The sequence below is a fragment of the Bos javanicus genome, chromosome 18, assembly GCF_032452875.1.
Source record: "Bos javanicus breed banteng chromosome 18, ARS-OSU_banteng_1.0, whole genome shotgun sequence".
NCBI classification, from domain to species: domain Eukaryota; kingdom Metazoa; phylum Chordata; class Mammalia; order Artiodactyla; family Bovidae; genus Bos; species Bos javanicus.
In genome coordinates this window covers 11,509,313-11,532,598 of record NC_083885.1, presented here as the reverse complement: position 1 = coordinate 11,532,598, position 23,286 = coordinate 11,509,313, and the positions used below count along the sequence as shown (strand labels likewise).

Here is a 23,286-nt window from a genome sequence, read left to right as displayed (position 1 = left end):
ACCAGCTTGAACATCAGGAAGTTCACGGTTCACGTATTACTGAAGCCTGGCTTGGAGAATTTTGAGCATTACTTTACTAGCATGTGAGATGAGTGCAATTGTGCGGTAGTTTGAGCATTCTTTGGCATTGCCTTTCTTTGGGATTGGAATGAAAACTGATCTTTTCCAGTCCTGTGGCCACTGCTGAGTTTTCCAAATTTGTTGGCATATTGAGTGCAGCACTTTCACAGCATCATCTTTCAGGATTTGAAATAGCTCAACTGGAATTCCATCACCTCTACTGGCTTTGTTCGTAGTGATGTTTTCTAAGGCCCACTTGACTTCACATTCCAGGATGTCTGGCTCTAGGTCAGTGATCACACCATCGTGATTATCTGGGTCATGAAGATCTTTTTGTACAGTTCTGTGTATTCTTGCCACCTCTTCTTAATATCTTCTGCTTCTGTTAGGTCCATACCATTTCTGTCCTTTATTGAGCCCATCTTTGTATGAAATGTTTCCTTGCTATCTCTAATTTTCTTGAAGAGATCTCTAGTCTTTCCCATTCTATTGTTTTCCTCTATTTCTTTGCATTGATTGCTGAGGAAGGCTTTCGTATCTCTCCCTGCTATTCTTTGGAACTCTGCATTCAAATGGGAATATTTTTCCTTTTCTCCTTTGCTTTTCGCTTCTCTTCTTTTCACAGCTATTTGTAAGGCCTCCTCAGACAGCCATTTTGCTTTTTTGCATTTCTTTTCCATGGGGATGGTCTTGATCCCTGTCTCCTGTACAATGTCACGAACCTCAGTCCATAGTTCATCAGGCACTCTGTCTATCAGATCTAGTCCCTTAAATCTATTTCTCACTTCCACTGTATAATCATAAGGGATTTGATTTAGGTCATACTTGAATGGTCTAGTGGTTTTCCCTACTTTCTTCAATTTAAGTCTGAATATGGCAATAAGGAGAATTCTGAAAGAGATGGGAATACCAGACCACCTGACCTGCCTCTTGAGAAACCTGTATGCAGGCCAGGAAGCAACAGTTAGAACTGGACCTGGAACAACAGACTGGTTCCAAATAGGAAAAGGAGTACATCAAGGCTGTATATTGTCACCCTGCTTATTTAACTTATATGCAGAGTACATCATGAGAAACGCTGGGCTGGAAGAAGCACAAGCTGGAATCAAGATTACTGGGAGAAATATCAATAACCTCAGATATGCAGATGACACCATCCTTATGGCAGAAAGTGAAGAGAAACTAAAAAGCCTCTTGATGAAAGTGAAAGAGGAGAGTGAAAAAGTTGGCTTAAAGCTCAACATTCAGAAAACGAAGATCATGGCATCTGGTCTCATCACTTCATGGCAAATAGATGGGGAAACAGTGGAAATAGTGTCAGACTTTATTTTTTGGGGCTCCAAAATCACTGCAGATGGTGATTGCAGCCATGAAATTAAAAGACACTTACTCCTTGGAAGGAAAGTTACGACCAACCTAGACAGCATATTAAAAAGCAGAGATATTACTTTGCCAACAAAGGTCCGTCTAGTCAAAGCTATGGTTTTTCCAGTGGTCATGTGGTCATGAGAGTTGGTTTTCAGTGGTCATGAGAGTTGGACTGTGAAGAAAGCTGAGCGCCAAAGAATTGATGCTTTTGAACTGTGGTGTTGGAGAAGACTCTTGAGAGTCTCTTGGACTGCAAGGAAATCCAACCAGTCCATCCTACAGGAGATCAGTCCTGGGTGTTCATTGGAAGTACTGATGCTGAGGCTGAAACTCCAATACTTTGGCCACCTCATGCGAAGAGTTGACTCATTGGAAAAGACCCTGATGCTGGGAGGGATTGGGGGCAGGAGGAGAAGGGGATGACAGAAGATGAGATTGCTGGATGGCATCACCGACTCGATGCACATGAGTTTGGGTGAACTCCGGGAGTTGGTGATGGACAGGGAGGCCTGGCGTGCTGCGGTTCATGGGGTCACAAAGAGTCGGACACAACTGAGCGACTGAAATGAACTGAACTGATGCAATATTCCAGAATTCGACGCTGGTGATTGCTGCACACATCTGTGACTACTCTAAAATTCATTAAACTCTACACTTAAATGGGTGAACCATTACAAAACTCTTACTTTGAAAATCAGTATTAACACTTACCAAATGCTACTTTTCATAAGGTGGGGTGTTCTCAAAATTATAAAAATTAAAAGGAACGAGCCCCATATTATTCTGTGGTCAGAGATATAACAGGCACTTGCAAGGGCTTCTGTGACAAAGGGCTTTCCAGGCAGGGCTGTGGTGGTTCAGGGAGGGGAGGCCTCGTCGGGGGTCCCGGGAGGCGGCCGCCCTGTCTCTGAAAGCCCAGCTCGCCCTGGAGGGAGCTCAGTTTGTAAACTGTCAGTGGGTGCTCAAGGGCCTAGCCTTGGGGGCACATGCCTGGAGCTGGCAGGGGTTTTTGCCAGAGACCAAGTAGTGTATGCGTGACCACTGGCCACCTTGAACAGGGACCTGTGGCAAGGGATCCAAGTACCTTCAGAAAGAAGGCCACCGTCTTCTCTCTCTGCCGTGGGGAGGGAGAGAGGATCTCTCCGGGGATAGCCAAGGGCTCGGCCTGGCGCAGGGTAGTGGACGGAACTACAGAGGGTTGGCGAGGAGCTGCCCAAGGTCACGGCCAACACGATAAACACAGAGCACACAGCATGGGGCTCTCGGGTGCTGTTCTTCAGGCAACCCGCAAGAGCCAGAGAAGAGGACCCAGTGTCCTGCCTGCTGCCAAGATGCGAGAACGAGGCACTGGGTGGCCCTGTCACATGGCTCTTGGACCCAGGACATCGCAGCTGCTGTGATGACAGCAGAAACACTGGCTGTCCTCCGGGGGCGTCTGGGCGTTGGGCCCCTGCCTCCCGCCTCATTGCAGGGCGAGCCTGGCACTCACTTCTTGAGCTCCACTCAGAGCCAGGCCCTCAGGATCCCAGAATAACATGCCTCCCCACGATGACCATCCATTTCTACCCACAGAACTAGGGCTCCTACAATTTAACTCAAGTCTTAATGCTAACCAGCAGAGTTAAGCAGGATGCGTCGGTGAGCAACAGCTGAGACCATGAGGCCCACCCCCTCTGTCACCGGCGTCCATGCCCACTGCCAGCCTGGGGCGCCTTCGCCTTCAGCTGAGCAGCTCTAAACTGGGGGAACTACCACAACCCCCTCCTCGGGTTTGATGATTTGCTGGAAAGGCTCATACAACTCAGGGAAACACGACTTACAAGAAGGGGTTTACTATAGAGGCTACAGCCCCAGAACAGCCCTGTGGAAGGCCTGCAGCATCCTGCTGGGCAGACAGCTGGGGAGCGGGAGCCCCAGCCAGACCCCTGGCCCTGAGGCCTGGCCTGGATGCCCGCCTGTCCCGTGTGGTGGCACAGAGCCCAGAGCTCTGCTCCGAGGAGCTGTCGTTTCCACTGAGTGACTTCCAATGTGTGAGGCCCCCACGCCCCAGGCCAGCGGCGACCTTAGCCAGAGATGTTCCCCGGCTCCAGAGCTGGGGGTCCTGGCTCACCTCCCAGCTGTGCCGTGAGCTTGCTGGGCTGACATTGTCATCCCAGGGGTTGCTATCTCCATGAGGCGCTCCTCGGAACTGCCCCTTCCTGGGCCCCACTCCTCCTGCTGGGAAGCCAGGGGAGGGGTCTGCCACCAGCGTCCCCCACTGTGCCCTGGGACGGACAGAAAGAGTCAGGCGGGGGGTGGGCTCTGGCCCAGCTTTGTTCCTCCTGACTGGGTATACTGGGCTACTGGGTACAATAAAATCTGAACAAACACCATGGCTGCTTAAAAAACCTTTCATGCCTGGGTAAGGCAGGATTTCTCAGCTGTGCCTCAAAAGCAAATCGAGCAAGATGGACTTGACTTGGTAAGGTGAGCAGTCCCGGGCAGAAGGACTTCAGGCACAGCTGGATCCAGAGTTTCACATACATCGCTTGGAAGCTGCCGCCTGTCTGTCTCTGCCCCCACCTGTCTGTCCCTCCCACTCCGCCTCCCCACCCCAGCCCTAAGCTCTCCCACCTTGGCCTCACTTTTAGGGGACTCCTGCCTTGTGATGTCCCCTGGAGAACCAACTGGAGGGGGTGCTGAATGCTCAGCACCCACCCCCGCTGCTCCAGTCAGATCACCTCCCCAACTGAGCCCACATGTCCCAGGCCCTGGCATCCCCACCCAAGGAGAGCAGGTCCTACCGACCAAAGACCTTCTGAGCAGGTGCAGATGGGGGAGATAGTACCAGCCAGAACCACCTCTCCCAGCTTGGCTCCAGCCAAGATAAGGCTCCCAAAGGACTAATGCTGGTGTGTAAATATTAGATACTTCTGTCTCCGTCGAGACCAATTACACAGATCATGGCGGCTCCCGCAGGACTCTGCCTTCCACTTACTGTATCATCATTAACAGCCTATTAGGTAACAGCTGCTCAGAGAGCGCGCAGGCAGGGGGAGAGGAGGCTGCGGGGAAGAGGAGGGAGAGGAAAAGAGAGGTGAGGGAGAGGACAGACAGAAAAGGGGGAAGAGACCAAAGGAGAGAAAGAGACAAAGGTGGCAAGGATGACAAAGACAGTCACAGAGAGTCAAGAAGCAGGGAGAGAGGGGTAGACAGAGTCAGGCACAAAGACACACAGGAGAGAGCCAAGGGAGAGGGGGCTGTGAGCTCTGCGAGGGGGTGTGATGCTCCTGAGGCCCCAGACCCACCTCCCCACCAGGTTCCCCTGCAACCCCTACAGCCAGAGGCCTGCCTGTCCTTGGCCCCACAGGTAGACAGGCAGGGCTGCAAGGCCCCAAGAAAGCCCTTCTAAGGCCAGGGCTGCCCGCAGCAGGCCCTAACCACATGCCACTGGCTGATTTATCCCCCAGGGATTCCTATGGCCAAAAGATGAGAGTCACCACCACGGCACGGACTCCAGACCCTTCTACAGAAAGGCCCTCGAGTTCGAGTGCATGTCCAGCCTGGCTGCTCATCACACTATGTGTTTCTGACACTGCTCGGAAAAGAAAGGCAGGAATCAGCCATCTCCTGCAGCCATCACAGACCAGCCCCTCCCTACCTCCCCTCTTCAGGTCCCCGGGACAGGGACAGCCCACGTACCAACCTATGCAGGGGTGTGAAGGGACACACAGAGGCTGAGTGACCGGCCTGCCCAAAGCCACCAGGGAGCCCCTGGTGCTCAAGGCCAGGGACCCCAGGATGTCAGAGCTGAGCTCCGCAGTCCTGGTGCACCTCCTCTGGGAGCGGCAAATTCTCTGCTGGAGGCTTAGGGACAAAACACAGCCCCCTGGGGCCAAGGGCTTGAGCCAGGCTCCCAGAGGAGGGACAGAGGACCTGTGTGTCCAGCTGCAACCAGCACCCCTCCGAGGATGAGGCCTCTCCAGACCCTGAGCAGTCTCCAAGGCCACTCCTCCCCGCCACCCACGGGGCCCCATAGCTTCTGAGTCCTGAGATCCTCTGCCCTGAGCCTGGGCCTCTCGGCAAGGCTGCAGGCTTACCATCTGTCTGTCCTCCACCAAACCACAAATATTTACTGAGCACTCCCCATCCACAAGTGCAGGTCCAGGCACTGGGGACAGCGTGACAAGGGGATGTGGACCCTGCCCACGTGATGCCAAGGGTCCCTGTGCTCAGAGATGTATGCCAAAGGACAGTGGCCAAGGAAGGCTGCACTGACAGCGTGAAGGGGCAGCAGCCCTGAGGGGACACCAAAGCCACGGGAGAACGAACTTACACATCTGAGAAGTGGGAGGAGGCCACGGTGCAGGGGATGTGGGGGTGGCTACAAGATGAAGTCAGACAGGAAGTGGGGCTCAGATCTGGAGGCACCTCTTGGGCCCTAAGGCAAGGGCTGGAACCTCCTTCTAAGAGCACCGGGATGATGCCTCGGGGCACACAGTCTGGCCCTTCTACTAGGCTGCTGGGGCCAAGGGCAGGGGACGCACCACTGTGGGCCTGAATCCCCACTTCAGCACTCAGAAGAGATGACAGACGTCCCCCACCCAGGTCTGCTCTCTACAGAGCCCCCCTTTCATCACTTCCAGGCACAGTACCCTTGGCTGCCCCCCCACAGCCTCCTCTCCAGGCTGCGAGAGGTCTGGGGCCTTTAGGGGTGGGGGTGGGGTAGCCCCCGCTGGGATTTCGGGTTCCCAGCCCTGCAAAGCATTTTATTTCTCCTCCTTCAGGGCTGGGAATAATTAGGCGACCGGGAACATAAATCATGGCCTGGCCCTGTACATCTGCTAATCACATCTCCTGAGGATGGGCCAGGCAGGGGCGGACAGGGGCCCTGCAGCTGGGGCCTCGGGCAGGGGGGTCCATGCACCCCACATCCACCATGCTCCCAGCAAGGGTGTGGACCGCCGGTGGAGAGGGTGCTCCAGGTTCCCTCAAACTCACAACCACACACACACACACACACACACACACACACAGATACACAAAGGCACACATGCCCACATATACACACACCCTGACCCACTACTGAGAGCACATCAAGAGACAAAACTCACATACACACATTCACATATACAGACGTGCCACCCCCCCCCCCACACACACACACACCACGCACATGGGTGTGCGCACGCACACACACTCAGGATCCCTGGTGAGGAACTCCTGGAGAGGGATACTGCACTTTGGGGTTCTGGCGCCACCTAGGGTCCATCACTGGAACTGCCGGCCTGCACAAGGCTGACACCAAGGCAGGGCCCCAGTCCCTCCTTCTCCCTTCAGCCAGAGGAGGAAACTTCTTTCTATTAAAGGCCCCTAATCTGTACCAATTCTGGCATATATGCATATAAAAAACTCGCAACTAACTGGCAATGGGCGTGTGGGGTAAGGACTATTTTAAGAATTAGATACATAACAAATTTAAGGCAACTTGCTTAAAACACTAAGGAATATAACTTTATCTCAACAATCCAAACAAAAGAGGCCCAAAAGGAGTTTTTATCACAGTCAGCAAGCTCCTTCTCCAAAAACAACAATAACATTAGCATCCAGCCAGGGCCACAGCTGCTTACCACAATTTTGATGAAAAGACCCTGATGCTGGGAAACGAAGATTGAAGGCAGGAGGAGACGGGGATGACAGAGGATGAGATGGCTGGATGGCATCACCAACTCGATGGACATGAGTTTGAGCAAACTCCAGGAGTTAGTGATGGACAGGGCAGCCTGGCAGGCTGCAGTCCATGGGGTCGCAAAGAGTCGGACACGACTGAGTGACTGAAGTGATTCTTTTAAAACAAATTTACTTAAGGAAAAAGGGGTCTTATTTAAATAAAATAATGATTCAAATACTGGTGTAAGTGTCACATGAGGTGAACATGTCCAGCTGGAGACTTCCTCATGAAAGGGTCGCCTTTGGCATCCATCTTTCAGGAAAAAACAGCAGCCAGGGAAGGTTCATCGACCATCCAGGTCGCTCAGCACTGTGGTGGAGCTGGACATCTGGACCAGAGCAGTGTTCCGGACACAGAGTGGTCCCCTGGTCTGCATCTCACCCTCCTGCTGCCAGGCGGTGTGATGGGGTCTGGGAGGTGCGCCCACCAGGGTGACCATCCCCAGGTGCACGTCTCAGGTTAGCGGCCCATGGTGGGCGGGGCCTCTTGAGTCAGTGTGCCTGCGATTCAGTTTACCCTTTAATCCACACTTCAGCCTTTCACACGGCTCCAGGTGTGCAGCACTATTCTTACTAGCTAACACACAGAAACAACCTCAATGTCCATCAACAGATGGGGGATAAGGAACATGTGGTATATACACACAATGGAGTATTACTCGGCCATGATAAAGAATGAAGTCTTGCAACTAGAGATGATCATCCTCAGTGTAGGAAGTCAGAAAAACAAATTCCACATGATATGACCTACATGTTGAAGAAGGAATTCATAGGGCCTGGACTCCATCTTAGGCCCGTTCAGGCTGATCATGCTCAGCCACCCTTCCAATGGACTCTGAACTCTGTGTTTAGTGCCTATGAAGACAACAACAAAAGGATAAGACCCTCTCCAGACAGGGGAACCTTGAAGATCATATCTGGGTTACTCATCGCCTAAGAGAAAACATACACTAATCACCCCTTCCTCCAGACAGGCCATAAATTTTTCTGTATCTATCGGAGTGTAAGCAATTATTGATTATTGGCTAATTGTTTAACTTAGCACATAGCACATGAATGATGGGGTTATTGGGATTGTATTTTCCTTGGTTTATGCAAGTCTCAAAGGATTTGGAGTGGTGGGTTCAGACACGTACACATGGGGTATAAAGGATTTTCACAAATGCTGGTCGGGGTCCTTGGCTAAGAGACTCTGCCTTGGGCCCTCCGGTGTAATAAACTGCACTCCACTATCTGCATTGTCCTTCTGAGTGAGTTTATTTCCCAGAACACGTGGCTACAACAATGTGGAAACTAAAATACGACCCAAATGAACCCATCGATGAAACAGAAACAGATTCACAGACAGAGCAAGTTTGTGGTTGCCGAGGGGGAGGGATGGAGAGGGAGCTCGGAGTTAGCAGATGCAAACTATTACACATAGAATGGAGTAAGGACAAAGCCCTGCTGAACAGCACAAGGAACTATACTCAGTATCCTGTGGTAAACCCTCATGGAAAAGAATATAGATTAACTGAGTCACTCTGCTATACAAAAGAAATTAACACAACGTTGTACATCAACTATACTCAGTTAAGAAAAAACAATTTTTTTAAGGCACCTAAACAACTTTAAAAAAAAATCACAGACCCTGGTGATGCCCCAACTGCGTTCAGGGGACAGAGTGGCCCAGCAGGGGCCCTTCCAGCTACACCCCTACCCGCTCTCCCAGCCCCAGTGCGCTGGAGAGCTGCAGACCGAGTTCAAGGGCAAGACGTCTGGCCCTGAAGGAGCCTGGAGCCGCTGAGAGGCTTCAGGAGAGCGGAGGCTCAGTGGGAATTTTCAGCTAGGGGTGCGTGCATCCACGTGCCTCCTCATGGCTCTCCCAGCTCCTGCCTCTCCCCGCCCCCTCCAAACCCCTACCCAAATCCCCAGGAGAATGGCAGGGGGCACTGAGGCCCACCCTGCTCACACCTCGCTCAATATTCATCTGTCCTCATGTAGGCAGATCAGACACCTCGCCCCCTTCTCCACAAGAGTAACAGTGGTCTGTCAGGAGCCCACTCTGGTCCCAGCTCCCTCCTACGGCCCTACTTCGGTACGTCTGGCCAGCCAGCACACAGTAAGTCTTCATCAGGGGTGAGATGAACTGACTAAAGGAAAGTAACAAATGGGAAGAAGGGGTGGAGCCAGCATGGGGGAGAGCAGCAGGCGCCAGCAGGCTGCAGCGACTGCTCCAAACAGGCCCGGGTCGGGGGCCACCTGGAGAACCCGGCAGAGCCCCACCCCCGCCTCCCGCCGAGCCCTCCCGCACCGGATCTCCACCCAAACCCTGCGGGGGGAGGGGCGAAGTGGGGCAGGCAGAGGGGCCAAGACAAGCAGAGGGCCTTCCAGAGCCCCCTTCCAGGACGCGCGCCCGGGATTCCACCGACAGAACTGGGAGCCAAGGCTGACGAAATCCCGGCATCTGAGGATGCCGCCTGCCCGCCCGGGGTCCAGCTTCCCACAGCATCCTCTCCAGGGCTGCGAGGCATGGCGGGGCTGTGCAGGGCAGAGGGACAGAACAGCACCTCCCTTGGATGACTGCCTCCGTGGGAGGCGATAGTTCTGGAAGAAAAACAAACAGGCTCTGGAGGAGGGAGGAAGCAGGCAGCAGATGCTGGAGGGAGAGCTCTGGTGTCTGGGGGAGTCAGGGCAGACTGGCGGGTGACTGGGCTGGGGGTGGCCCCCCAGGTACCCTATGGCACCAGGCCAGGGTCGGGTCCCTAGGCTCTTCCTGCTGGGCCTTGCAGGGAACTCGGGCAGAGAAAGTGTCCCTGGCAGGATGCCACCCCCGGGGGTGCCTATGCGCAGGGCGGCTCCCCCATCGTGGGTCTGACAGCACAGCTGGCTGGGTGGCCCAGCCAGGAGCCCAGGCCCCAGCGCTCCCCTGTCCACTCCTACCCACCACCCTGTCTGCAGCCAAGCCCTTGCCTTTGCTCCCCGATACCCCTTCTTCATTCACTTGAGCAGTGACTAGGGGGTCCTAGGATGTATCTTGCCCACTCAAGACGCTGGGGGTCAGTGCAGCAGACAAGCTCATCCTGCCCCAAGGAGCTTCACTCACCCACCTTCATTGGCTCCCCATGACTTCCAGGATAAGGCAAACCCTGAAGGGTGGAGCCCATTGTCAACTTCAAATCTGGACTCCCCTCTCAGGATTCTAGTCAATGGGACAGGCCCCCAGAGTAGGCAGCTACTCAAGCTCACCGCTTCTCCAAGCCTCTGTCCATGCTAGGCCCTCGGCCTATGGCCCCTGTCCACCAGTCTTTGCAGAAGTCCCCCTCACCCCATCCACGAGCGTCTAGTTTTACACTGGAGACCCCTGGTGTGAGGCTGAGGTGACAAACACAATCAGAGTACACGAGATGCACAGGAGGCCTTGCAGGAGGAGAAGGGTGTGGGGCTGGGGAGGCGCTGGCAGGGGCAGCTGGGCAGAGGTCCTGGGGTACCTGGTAGGTGCCAGAAAGTCAGTGTGAAGCAGAGGGACGCTCCACCCGAAGTGGAGAGGGGACTGCTGCTGCAGGGCCCAGCTCACTCTCCTGCTCATGAACCTTCAAGGGCTCCCACTGCCTGGCCACAGAGTTCAAGAGATGCACCCAAGAGTGGGAATTCCCAGCCTTCACACTGGCTACAAGCTGCCCACCCACCTTTCCTCTGGATTCAGACACACGTACCTGCTGCTCTCTTTTGTACATCTGTGTGTGTTTCACAGCATCTCCCCCGGCCCTGCTCATGGAAGCCCTCAGCTCCATCCCGCCCCGCACTGTTCTCAGGCTATCTCTCACCTACAGTGTCACGTTCCTGTGTGAGGCACCACTACCAGCCCATTCTACAGCCAAGGCTGAGGCACAGAGAGGTGAAGTCACACACCCAGATCACACAGCTTGAAAATGATGAGGCTGGGCGAGGAACCAGAGAGGCATTACACGGCTCTGTCTGCCCGCAGCCATAGCCTTGGGCTGCCTGCTTTGCCTTTCAGTGGTTACTGTCCCCCCAGCCGGGTCCCAGGCCCTGGAGCTTCTACCCAGCCAGCCAGCCAGCCAGAGGTGAACACCGGGCCAGGACGGTCACACAGCGGGTTGATAATGAACCTATCACACCTGTATGGTGTCAGGTTAACACCAAAATCAGCACCACACGGAAGCCACAGGGCCCCATAGGAGGCCTCGGACTCCTCCAGACCTCAGTTTCCCCTCTCGGCAAGTGGGGGCCGAGCAGCTGGTCCTTAGGCCTCGCACTCCTCCCAGGAAGAAAGCCACATCACATCCGCTGCCCCTTCTGCCTCGGGCCCAGTGGCGGGCCTACCCTGGGAGCCACACCGGCAGCGGAGGAGGGAGGAGCCAGGAAATCCGGGCGGGCGGCGCCCACCCCCAGCCCCGGGCCCGGCGCCGGAGGGGGCGCCGGCTGCCCCAGAAACGCGCTCCAGATGGAGAGGCGCTGCCAGCATTCCTGGAAGGTAACGCCAGGCTGGGGGGCGGGGGCAGTCCGCGGGATACAGCCGCAGCCCGCTGCCAGATGTGCTTCACGAACAGCTGCCCCCGGCTAATAAGGTCAGCTCCTGGCTCCGGCGAGCCGCGCACCCACCGGCCACCTCCGCCAGCCTGGCACCCGCGCCCTCCTGCTTCCCGGGGTGGGCAGGCGGTGCACCCCCCACCCCCAGCCCTGGGGCCGTTGGGGAGGAGCCAGGCCCACACCACCCCTGAGGCGGTGAGGGGGAGCTCAAGCCCCCGCCCCTAAGGTGACGGGGAGGAGTCAGAACACCTCCACACCCGCGAGCTGTCGGTGGGGGGAGAGCTAAGAACCCACCCCTCCGGGGGCCAGAACCCCCTTGGGGTCAGGGAGGCATAAATAACCAGCACACCCCCCCAAGCCAACACTTCCATGCTGCTGGAGGAGGGGTGCAGTTCCGGGCTTGCTCTGATTTTCTGTTTTATTGGCTGTTTCCCTTCTATGACTGAAAGGGGAGACCTAGTGCTAAGTTTGGGGCCACAGCCTGAGGGGGAAGTGCTCACATTCCACGTGCCCCTAGGGTGGGGACCCCCACTCCAGGCTGGGCAGGCTGCCTGGGAAGGGCAGCTGCAGGGAACCGGGGCTCCGAGGACTCCCTGCCCCCCTACCCCGCAGCCTGGCCCCTCTACTTCACCCCAGAAACACTCTGTCCTTCATCCAGAGAAGTGAGGTCACCTCCCTGTGGGTCACAGGGCAGATAGGGGAGCTAGTGTCGGGATCAGGGCCCAGATTCCGCTCCTCCCTTCCACCCAGGTCCCCCACAGGGCTGAGGGCAGCTCCCCCCGCCCAACCCTCCGTACCAGATAAAGGCGCCGGCAGCCGCCTTTGTTTCTCTGGTGTAAACCGAGCCAGATGCGGTCTAATCCCCCAGCTGGGCTGGATTTGCTGGCGGCTGTGGCTCCAACGCCTCCCAACCCCTCCAGCCCCGCCCGCCCCGCTGTGCCCTCGGCCGGCGTTCCCAGGGTTGCTGGGGGAAGGGAGGGGGTTAATGACTTTGGAGCCTCAACCTCACCCACCTCCCCAACCTGAAGGCCAAGGGCAGAAATAAGATCCCAAGGGTCTGGGGATCAAGCCCTCCTGGGCCGACTCACCTCAGGTGAGTCACGTGACTTCTCTGAGCCTCAGTTTTCTTGTCTGTAAAATGGGGGTAAGGAGGTCACAAGCCACAGGTGGTAGGAAGCTCAGTAAGCTCAGATGCTATTACTAGGATTTAGAAAGATATTCACTTCCCTGAAAACCCACTGTGCGCCACATGGCCCTAACCACACACCCTAGCTCCAGGGCATGGAACAGCAGCGACAGCCACTTAGATGCCCACGGGAATGACTCATTCACTCCTCCCAAGAACCTGAGAACCCAAGGAGGCTCGGGCTAGTATACCCACATGGCACAGATGAAGAAGCTGAGGCCCAGAAAGATCCCCAGATGAGTGAGAGGCAGGATTATTATTAAAAAGTGAGGAAGTGGCCTAGAGAGGTAAAGTGACTTGCCTAGGGTCACACAGCCAACGAAAGGGAGGCAGAATGGATGCACGAGGGACAAATACAGAAGGGGGAGGGCACCTTCCCTTGTAGCACTAGTGGGTTCTTCAAAGTGTGGTCTGCAGCCCTCCAGAATCAGACCCCCGTGACACTTGTTAAAAATGCAGGTTCCTGGGCCCTGGTCTGATCCTGCTGAACAACAGTCCCTGGGGGGTGGGTGCCCTAGGGGTGGGGGTCAAAGCAGCATTCCGCGTTGCTGACCGGGTGGTCCACACTGCACACGGGGGGGGGGGGGGGGGGGCAAGGGCAGAAAGGACCTGGGGCAGGCCAAGCTGAAAGCAAGCAGCCCTGGAGGGGGCTCTGTTCCCTCAGGGACCTGGCCCACCAGCCCTGGGCCACCGGCTGGGAACACAGCCTCACCTGGGCTGGTTCAGCCAGGAGGCAGGCGGGGAGCCGAGCTCAGAACCTGCCAGGAGCGTCTGATGGACGCGGCGCCTCCTTCCAAAGGCCATTAATCATCCAGAGAAACTCCTTGTCAGTCTGTGTGTTCCCCCTGCCTCCACCCATGCACACTGCGCACACCACATGCACAGACACACCCACAAGAACACACACTACGCATACAGGCTCTGTGCGTACATATCACACACCCACAGCCCCCACATGACACACAAGAACACACACTATGCACCCAGGCTCTGTGTGTACACATGTCACACACCCACAGCCCCCACATACCACACATGCAAGCACACACACTATGCACCCAGGCTCTGTGTGTACACACATCACACACCCACAGCCCCCACACTATGCACACAGGCTCTGTGTGTACACACATCACACACCCACAGCCCCCACATACCACACACACAAGCACACACACTATGCACCCAGGCTCTGTGTGTACACACACCACACACCCACACCCCCCACGTACCACACCCACACCCCCCACGTACCACACACACAAGCACACACACTATGCACACAGGCTCTGTGTGTACACATGTCACATACCCACAGCCCCCACATGCCACACATGCAAGCACACACACTATGCACACAGGCTCTGTGTGTACACACATCACATACCCACACCCCCCCACATACCACACACTATGCACACAGGCTCTGTGTGTACACATATCACACACCCACAGCCCCCACATACCACACACACAAGCACACAGGCTCTGTGTGTACACACGTCACACACCCACACCCCCCCACATACCATACACTATGCACACAGGCTCTGTGTGTACACATGTCACACACCCACAGCCCCCACATACCACACACATAAGAACACACACTATGCACACAGGCTCTGTGTGTACCCACATCACACACCCATGTCTCCCAGATGCACCACATAACACACTACAACGTCAACCCACACACATGCACGCAGCAATACAAACATGCAAACATACAGACGTGTGTGCACAGGCTGTCAGAGCAGTTCCCCCTGATGAAAGGAGACAAGCAGGGCCCCTGGAGCTGTTCTAAATGCCCCCAAAGGTGGAGCAGTCCCCACTGGAGGGCCCCAGCCGGGCTCCAGCTCCCCGTTCCCTTGGTTGGGGTGGCAATTCTGCCAACCTGGTGCCTCCCCAGTGCTTTTCATCCCCATCTGAAGCTCTGGCTGGTGGCAGTGATTAATAAAAAATGAGGAAATGAATTAATGATTGGCTGATAAATGTGGCTTGGCAGACGCCTCATCTTTGCAAGCAGCTTTGCAAGGGAGGGAGGTGACTACTCGGATTCTTGGGGCGAGAAGGCTGGTACGCTATTTCCCCATGCGTTGCACTAATGAGGACAAGGCCAGGCATCAGCCCTCAAGAGAGCCCTGGGACCAGAGGCACGTCCCCTGCCTCTGCCTGCCCACCACCCGCTCTGACCCATGGCCACATGCCCAGAAGCCCAGCCGTGGGAGTCCTGCTCAAGCGCGTCACACACTGGAACCCAGAGTCACTCATACGTCCATCCACATCAGAAAGGACACAGACACAGGGCTGATATCCAGGAGAGACAACCAGGGTATACAGAAGCTTTCTTCAACTGGAGTAGTCATGGAGGCCTCCTGGAGGAGGTGACACTAGCATGTTTGATGAAAAGCAGCAGATATTCTGGGCAGAAGGGCAGGTACCTGAGAGCAGGGCGCTGCTGTTTCTGCGGGGCCTAAGAAGGAAAACCCAGGACATGGGGAGAGGGCCGCCTTCTCCCTGCCTTGCGCCTCACACAGGAACACAGCCAGACCTTGTGAGGGCCTGAGTGGCAGCACCCAACTGAGGACCCGTGTACTCTGCTCCCAAGCCCACACCCTAAGCAGCACCAGGGAGCAACCCTGTCCCTCTTTGCTCTGGACACTCATAGCCCATCCAGCGCCTGAGACCCCGTCTGCCTGCCCCTCTGAGGGTGTCTGACAGGGTGGTCTGAAATGCCTGCCTGAGGGGAACAGGCTGGTATGAAAATGGGCAGAACATTCACGTTCAGGTGAGGGCTGGCCGTTCAGAGCGTGTCCCCAAGGAGGCAGGCAGCTCGTGGCCTCCTGCGATGTGCATGTTCCTGAGTTGAGAAGGCAGCTCCCAGGGGAGCAGCCGTGAAAGCGCCCGCCTCCCTGCGGCCTTGTAGCAACAGACACACCTCCAAAGAGAGGTAGGAACAGCCCACACCTTGGTTCTGGTTCGCCTGCCAAAAAGGTCACCACCGTTCATCTCCCCACTGGGAGGAAGCAAGTCTGGCTGGGACCAGGCCCCGTGAGGCTGGCGCTCCCTAAACCAAAGCACAGGGGCTGCCAAGCACCGGCACCTGCAGCTGTCAGAGAAGAGCCACAGACGGACACCCACCAGCTGGCAGAGTCAAGGGGTCCGCAGGCCAGGACCATGACGACTCCCCATGTGCTTTTGCAAGTTGTTCTAAATCTTTCAAGTTTTCTAAGGCATCATTTTGTGCTGTGGGAAGAGTAAGTGTTATTAAAGACACTCATGGGGGAAGGAGCAGAAATGACCTTGCTACAAAAATGAAACTGAAGGTTTAGACGGGCTTTGGGGGCTAAGCAGTTAGCTGCCTCAGTGGAAGACCCAGTGGAGCCTGCATTATCACTCACACAGGCAGCTCTGCCCAGGGAGCTTCTAGGAAAGGAGGGGGAGCTACAGTCAGCCAGCTGTCTCCCATTCCAACCACACATCCAGCTATTGGTCCATCTATCTGTCCATCTAAGCACCTATCTGTTTAACCATCAGCACATTCATGCCTCCATTCATCTGTCCATCTATCTATCCTTCACCTTTCCATCACTCACTCATCTGGAGTAAGCAACTTTTTCACTGTATCTAACCAGCATCTGTCCCTCCCTGACCCAGTGGCCCCGTCCACCAACAGACTCCTTTCCCCTCTACAAGGGTGGGCCGGTCAGAATCTTCCTTGGCACATTTCCCAGGAATTCCTCTCCGTGCCCTCTTTGGAATCACTAGATGCTAGCCTAGAACTGACCTTAGCCATCTCTGACCCGTGAGGAGAACATGCCCAAGGATGCATTGCACACAGGGGAAAGCAGAGCTGAGGATGGAGACCGGTGGAAGGACTGATGCGTCTGGATCCAAGGGTGCCTGGGCTCAGCTGCACCGTCACTGGTTACAGGAGTCCACAAACACACTTTTGGAATTGGGTTTGTGGCATTTGCAAACAGAGAGGAGTGTGGGTAACACGAGCTCTTCCAGTACAGTACAGGGTGATTTAGAACCTTCTAGATGTTCATTCCTGAGTCACACAAGGACGCCCAAAAGACAAACACGCCCCGTTGCAGCCTTCCAGAGGCTGACCCCCAGCTCGAGGTGCAGTTCTGAAACGAATGCGGAGGAAGCACCCCGCCCAGATGCTCGATGCCAGCACGGGGTCCACAGACCCAGGCCAGGCTCCTGCCACTGAGCCTCATTCCTCATCTGTAAAATGGAGGTGGCAACCCCTGCTTGAAGATCAGGCCAATTGGGCTGCTCCCCACCAGCCATTCCTATCTGCTTCTTTTTCTGATGGCAGAGCCTGCCGCGTGTGAAGTCTGGAAAGGTCAGATACTTGTATTCCCAGCACCTTGCAATTACAGATGGGCATGTGACCCAACTTGGACAGATGGACCCAAATTTGCTAAGGTCTTCTGGAAAACACCCTTGCCCCAAAGAGAAAATGGCAAAGGAGACCCCATCCCTTCCCATTCTGCTTTTGGATGCTATCCTCCTGTAAGAATGCGATGCTTGGAGCTGTGGCAGCCAGCTTGTGACCATTATACTGAGACTGCCAGCTGAGACTATTATACTTGGATTCACTTTAATTTAAGGGAAAGGTTGCCTCTTGCACACCGGGGGCTAGGGGCTGCAGCTGGCACTGTCAACATTGGCTGTAGGAGGTGATCTCGTGAAGAAGCTAAAAGCATGGATTCTGGAATCAGCTCTATCTACTACTTGCTGGCTGTGGGACCTTTGGTAATTTACTTAACTCCTCTGTGCCTCCATCACCTTCTCCATAAAATGCGAACAGTATTTTGCGAGTGTTAAACAACTTAGTATACATGAAAACATTTTGCACAGTGCCTGGCACATAGAAAGTGCCCCCAGAGGACATCAGCTCTAATTAGCCATCACTGTCAGAGAATGTGGGGGTGCAGGAGGGCCAGGCCCCGGGGGGAAGCCAGGTGGGCACAAAGGCCCCGCCCACAGAAGCGGAACGGGAGCTGCAAGCCTGCTCCCGGCCTTGGCACTGCGGAGGCTGTGCTGACTTGCTCTGTGTTCGCCCTGCCAAGGCCAGAGCAGCTGGCTCCAGCCTGCCGATGCCTGCAGGGAGAGACACCCCTCCATGCAGCTGCCCGTCTCCCTCCACCCCTGCCGACCCAGAGCCAGCGTGGCAGCCCCGAAGTGGGCACCGTGTCGGCCTGGGGCAGACCTCAGCCCAGGTCCACAGAGGCCCCCCACCCCAACTCTGCAAGCTGTGCTCCTGACTCCAGCCAAGTAGCCTCCCCTTCGAGGAGGAGGTGGTGTCCCTCCACCCCTCCCACCAGAGCCGACCATGGAAGCAGTTCCGTTTGGCTGCCATACTGCAGTGACTCAAAAACAGTTGTTTGGCTTGTCGGACGCCCAGGCCCTGCACAGCTCGGAACAGACTGCGGGGCTGGGGGCCTTGTAACTTGGGTGTGTTCTCTCCCCAGGGAGGGCGGGAGGCCCCAGGCCCCTTTGCAGCATGGTACACTGAGACACGTCTCTGCATCTTCTTTTCATCAGAAACGACAGAGCTGCCCTCCTGCCAGACTGCATCCATCCACGACACATGCGGTTCTCGCCGGCCTGGGAAGCTGCCAGAATCAGTGTGAGCAAGGTTCCTACTCAGGTGGCTCAGTGGTGAAGAATCCACCTGCAATGCACGAGACGTAGGTTTGATCCCTGGGTCAAAAAGATCCCCTGGAGGAAGAAATGGCAACCCGCCCCAGTATTCTTGCCCAGAGGACCCCAAGGACAGAGGAGCCTGGTGGGTTACAGTCCATGGGGTTGCAGAATTGGACACGACTGAGCAGGCACAAGGTTCCTACGCAGTCAGGGGAGGGGCTGCTCACTCCGGACATCTGGCATCTCCATGACAACCCCAGACACAGGCGCCGTGGTTAGGCCTGTTCTGAACGTGAGGACACGGAGGCTCAGAGGCAGAAGTACCTCGCCTGGGTCACAGCGCTGGTTTGCGGCAGGGGAGGACTGGGTCCCAGGCTCAGGTGATCTTAAAGCCTTGGCATTAACTGCATGACTCAGCACCCCCAGAAGCTTTTGGCCCAAGAGCTTCGCCCTCCCCATCCTGGCCATCCTGCATGTTGCTGCCCAAGAACGATGCTCAGGAACCTCCCCTGCTCACCCACCTTCAGAGGCTCCCCAGCACCCACAGTAAAAAAACCCACAAACCCTCTGTACAGGCCTCTCCATCTCTGATCTCCGACATCATGCCTACAGTCCATTCACTCCTCACAAGCTGAGTGCTAGGGTCCGTAGAGACTGGATCACACATCTGCCCCAGCAGGCCAGCTGCACCCACCGCAGGGCCTCTGTGAGCTGCCCCTCTGTCTGGAAGCTGTTCTCCCCCCATGCCCCGTGGCATGCCTGCCCTCCATCCTGGGAGAGGCCAGCCTGTTCATCCCAGGCAGTGCTCCCCACCGCCACCCCACCCCAGTGTCTTTTCTACTACACTCTTCTCACTACTGGCAGGGCATCCTGTGGCATCGATTTATGCTTAACGTTTGAGGCCTCCGATCAGATGGTGAGGCAGGACCTGGCCTGTCTTGTTTCCTGCTGCACCCCCTGTGCCCACACACGGCCAGCATGCAGGACACGCTGAGTGAATTAGTGAATGAGTTCCCTTCTCCCAGGGCTCCTCACGGAGCCAGCATGTATCCAGAGTCCTGACTGGCCTGAAATAACCTCCCTGCTACGTTTTCTGCCTACGCTTATCCTCTGCGACTCCCAGAGTTTCCTTCAAATTGGCCCAACAACCCCCGACTCTGGCCCCAACCTGCAAGTTCTCCTCCAGGACAGGATGCCGTCCAGAGGTTCCTCAGTCATGCAAACATCCCCAAACTTGCCTGTGTGGTTCCTGCCACCTCAATCACCCTTTCCGGCCACCTCCTGCACATCCCACAGGAGCCCTTCAAGTATTCCCTCCCTTGCAAGGTAGAGCTGATCACATCCCCTTTTGACACTTCTGTCCTGTGGACACACACCCACTATGAGGGCCTCATGCATTTGTCTTCACTGATCATGAGGCTGCATGCATACAGCAGGTGCTCACTACACCATTAGAGCATAACCCACCATCTCTTCTCATCTTTCACAATGTACAGGCCTCCCTGACTGGACAGGAATGCTCTGATGGCAGGGGCTCTTTTGTTCATTGCTACATTCTCAGTACAAAATCCAGAGAAGGCAATGGCACCCCACTCCAGTACTCGTGCCTGGAAAATCTCACGGACGGAGGAGCCTGGTGGTCTGCAGTCCATGGGGTTGCGAAGAGTCGGACCCGACTGAGCGACTTCACTTTCACTTTTCACTTTCATGCATTGGAGAAGGAAGTGGCAACCCACTCCAGTGTTCTTGCCTGGAGAATACCAGGGACGGGGGAGCCTGGTGGGCTGCCGTCTATGGGGTCGCACAGAGTTGGACACGACTGAAGCGACTTAGAAGCAGCAGCAGCAGTACAAAATCAGATGCCTGTTAAATGGATGGATGGACCAATGCACTGATGGATGGACAGGTGGATGCACGGAAGGACGAAAGGAAGGAGGAATGGATGGATGGACTGGTGGGTGGACGCCCGAAGGAAAACAAGATACATGGACAGGTAGATGCCACGAGGAGCCAGGCAAGACAGAACTATGAAGGGACGGGGGAAGGACAGGCAGGTGCATGGCAGACAGATGGGCGATGGACACACGTGTGGACAGTGCAAAGGAAATCGGTGGATGGATGGGTAGGTGGAAGGATGGACGGCAGGGAGGCAGGCCAGACGCATACACGCATGGGATGGATGAAAGGACAGAGAAGATGCACGCACGGAGGACGGCTGGGCAGGCAAGTGGGTGAGGAGGACGGCCGCTACTCGGGCCACTGATCTCTTATGGGCAATCTCAGTGTTCTGACCAGATGAAGAGCCCCCCAAAGGAGCCTCCCCCCATCACCAACAGGTGCTACCACTGCTCTGAGTGAACAGAGGGGGTGGGTATCTCCTCAGTTCTCCAGCTACACACACACACACACACACACACACACACACACACACACACACACACACACCACACACTCCAGGAGCATCTCAAGGAGCCTGAAGACTGTGTGGAGAGGCTGCCATCATAGCAGTGGACACTCATGGGCCCTTACTCCCTACCCGGCCCTGTGCCGAGCCCTTCCCTGGATACCCCACAACGCCCAGGCAGCAGGTGGCTCACTAACTTTATCAACAGGGAAACAGGTCCAAAGGGGCTAGATTACCACCCGCAGTCACAGAGTTGCAGGAGGCTGAGCCAGGGGTCAAACCCAGAGCCTGAACTCTCAGCTACTCTGCTGCCAGCAGGTCCCCAGTCGTGGCCACCACGTTCCACCTCCTACTTTATGGCATTTTCACTCTCTCTGTCCTTCCTCTGAAATCTACTTAGTGTTTCTTACTTCATAATCTCCCTTAAGTCAACTCATTTTTTTAAGCTTAAATATATTTATAATGTACATGACTACCCTAAAAGGAAAATCAGTATTAAGCAACATAAGTGGAAAATAACCCTAAAAATACATACTGTGAAAACGATGCAATGCTATTCAATTTTAGCCAAATAAAATGCCCAATGAAGGCTCGGGACCCAAGACCTATTCTCTCTCTATTAAAGATGGAGATCAGCGAGCGTGGTGGTTTAAAACATATCCATGGATGCTCTGACATGCCTCCCCCTGAAGAGGCAGAGCCCTTGAGTGTGGGCCAGACTTAGGGATTCGCGTCCCGTGAAGAGAACAGGGCAGAAGTGACCACGCGTGGCTTCTGAGACCAGGTTATTTGAGGCACTGAGGCTCCCCACTGGTTCTTTCTTGGGTCACTGACTCTGGGCAAAGCCAGCTGCTCTAGGGAGACACCCACACGGCAAGGAGCTGAGGCTCCAGTCAAGGCTGTGTGAGGCGCCATCTTGGAGCTGACCGCCCAGCCCCAGTCAAACCTTGTTTTAAGCTACAACATTTGGGGGCATTTGTGACACAGCAAGCAATAAGGGGGCGCTGAAGAGAGCCCGAGACTCTCCACAAAGCAGTCAGAGTGATCAAAGGCCAACTGAAGGGTGGCTGGTGGACCCTGATGGGACTCAACATATTCTTTGATGCCACGTCCATGCCTGCCCTCTCCACTCTGCTCCCCACCCAGCAGCCAGAGGGATGGGGTTCCACCCATCAGGTTACATCTCCCCAGGGAACCACCCCAACAAATCCCCTTCCCACTTGGAACTCTCAGGGCTCGACATCCTCCAGTCCTCCTGGGCTCCCCTTCCTCCCTATTCACCCACCGGCCGAGCCAACCACCCGCTTTACCTACACAGTCCCAAGCGCGTCCCCACCAGAACTTTCACAGTGATTGCTCCTCTTCCCTTCTGCCAGGACCACTCTTCGCCTGACCAGCCCCTCCTGCCAGTCAAAGCTGTGCCTCCCAGCCGCTCCCAAGCATGCCAGTCAATCCCGATACAGCCCCTGCTCATCAGCTCCCTCCAGGCTTCCCCACCTCTCCGGTGATACCTGGCTGCAGGTTTATCTGACAGCACGGTGTGTACCTGTTCCCTCCTTTCTTCTCGGTCAGGTCCGCCTGCAGAAGATGAACTGGATGAGGGAAGGTGTGGGGAGCGGAGGGAGGTCTGACCTGTTCAGAGCTGGTCTGACCTGTACTCAGAACATGCTCAGCAGACCTCCACGGAATGAATGATGGAGCTTCTGGATCCCGCCAAGGACTGGGCATCCAGGAAACCAGGGAGTCTGACTCAAACTAAGCTATAAACTGGAACTGGAACAGCTCTCGCTAATCTGTAGAGCCTCCAGCTCCACTCAAATATAACAATGTTCTGCAGCTGCCAACCAGACCCAGGGTGCTTTTTTTTTAAGTTTGGCTTCTGGAACCTCTCCTCTGTTCCTCAACCCCCCTCTTCCTTTGCTTCTCCCCTGGTCCCTCTCTGTGTCCACTCCTGTCATCGACATACAATTTCCTGCCACCGTTTTCTGCTCCTTGGTCTGTTCTCTCCACCGCATCCAGGGATTTTGGCCCCTACACGGAAAACCTCTGTGTGTGCTCTGTGCTGCCCAGGCAGCGTCTCTGCCTCCATAACATCTTGAAAATAGCACTGGAAGTGGGTATGGAGTTTCAGTTTGGGTGATAAGAAAGTTCTGGAACTACATGGTGGTGATGGTCACACAACAGCACACACACACACTTAACGCCACTAGGCCGGACCCTTTAAGATGGTGTAATGGTAAATTTTACATGATGTTTATTTTTTTATACAGTAAAGAATGGTAAGAAAAATGGTGCTGGCCCCATTTGGTCATCATCAAGCTTAGCAGTTGGAAGACTTTATAATTCGTAACACTGGTAA

The 23,286-nt window shown here is 55.4% G+C and overlaps 1 protein-coding gene and 1 long non-coding RNA gene across 7 annotated transcripts in view; one reads left to right on the top strand and one right to left on the bottom strand.

The window, feature by feature from the left end:
- The window catches only part of GSE1 (Gse1 coiled-coil protein), a 394,922-nt gene that overhangs the window by 330,910 nt on the left and 40,726 nt on the right, over positions 1-23,286 (bottom strand). The window lies entirely within an intron of this gene.
- LOC133230053 (uncharacterized) lies at positions 11,395-21,473 on the top strand. Its single transcript, XR_009730724.1, has 2 exons — positions 11,395-11,708; positions 18,422-21,473. It is a non-coding gene; the product is annotated as an uncharacterized LOC133230053 (long non-coding RNA).